This window comes from Euleptes europaea, chromosome 2 (genome assembly GCF_029931775.1).
Source record: "Euleptes europaea isolate rEulEur1 chromosome 2, rEulEur1.hap1, whole genome shotgun sequence".
Taxonomy (NCBI): Eukaryota; Metazoa; Chordata; class Lepidosauria; order Squamata; family Sphaerodactylidae; genus Euleptes; species Euleptes europaea.
In genome coordinates, this window is record NC_079313.1 from 85,612,295 (window position 1) to 85,613,654 (window position 1,360).

Genomic DNA, 1,360 nt, shown 5'->3' on the forward strand with positions numbered 1-1,360 from the left:
ACCCAGACGCCCTGTAACCCTGATCCGTCCACAAGGGCAGGGAAGACCCCAAGCAGAGAGGTGAGGAACTGGCCGACCGACAGCCAGAAGGAGCCGGGCTGCAGAGACGCGGCGGCATGCCGCCGCACACCAGCTGTAGCCCCGCTGCCCAGCTGAGAGGCGGTCAGGCCAGCCCTGGGCGCGGTCGCACTTGCACCGGGCGGATGATGCGGCAGGATGTGTGGGAGGCCGAGGAAGCTCCCCTGGCTCGGCTAGTTCAGGTCTCGGAGGAGAAGAGAGCGGTCCCCCTTGAGGCCGCTACAGCCACATTGTTTTTACTTTTAGTCACGCTTGGGTGGGGCCCAAAGTTTAATGTTTGCACACAGGGACAGTTATACTGAGTCAAGCATCTTAAAGGGGCACTATCCACCTGAAGTAAAACTGCTGATGTCCAGCAGAGAGAGTGCAATCCTAAACAGGTCTACTCAATGAGGCTTACTCCTGGGATCCTTAGGATTGCACTGTAATTCCCCTGTCAAAACATATTATAAATGCTGTTGGCTTTTTGTTCTTGGTTATGCCTCAAAATATGAAGAAATGCAGGGAAACCAAGTAGCCATCCTACAGCCCATAACTATATTGGGTTCATGCACTGTAAAAACCCTTTCTTACTTACATGACAACAGTGCAGACTGGTTGATTCAATTGAGGGGCACCCCTAGCAGCAAGAATGCCTGGCAGTCAGTAAACTTCATAGCACCAAGTGCAATCACCAGAATGAAGAGAGCCTGGAGATAAAACATTGCTCAGTCGCAATTTAATCTCTTGGATGATTGACTATGGGGTAAAACTTCAAGATCATGCCCTTTCAAAGCCCAGGCTTTCCCAAACCACAGAACACTAAACTACTTTCCTATAAAAAAAAAAAAACACCAAAAAAACCGGGGTGCTTTCCTTGACATATAAAGTTTTGAGAGGTGGGAGCTGCTGTTGCTTCTGATAAAGGGTCTTGCCCTTCTGTTCTTGCCGATTTCCCACCGCTTTCCCGTGCCTGCTGTAAATTGAAGCAGTCCTTTTAAATCCCCCTTGCTGGCTTCTTTGCATTTCCTCCACCCACAGGTGATGATGCAGTTTCCACATGGCTCCGCCCCTCTCCCCTTTACCCTCTCGCTCGCTCTCTCTTCCATTGGAAGAGGCTTAGCTCCCCTTAGTCAGCCTGCCCTTATTTAATTTGGAGTGTGATTTTGCTATTTTTAGCCTCTGGATCCTTTCCAGTAAGACTTGGAGGAGGGGTTTTTTCCCCCCCCTTCTTATTTTTTTTTTAATTCTGTAAATGATTTTGACCTAGCTTCCTTCCTCTCGGAGCATTTTTTTTAAAATT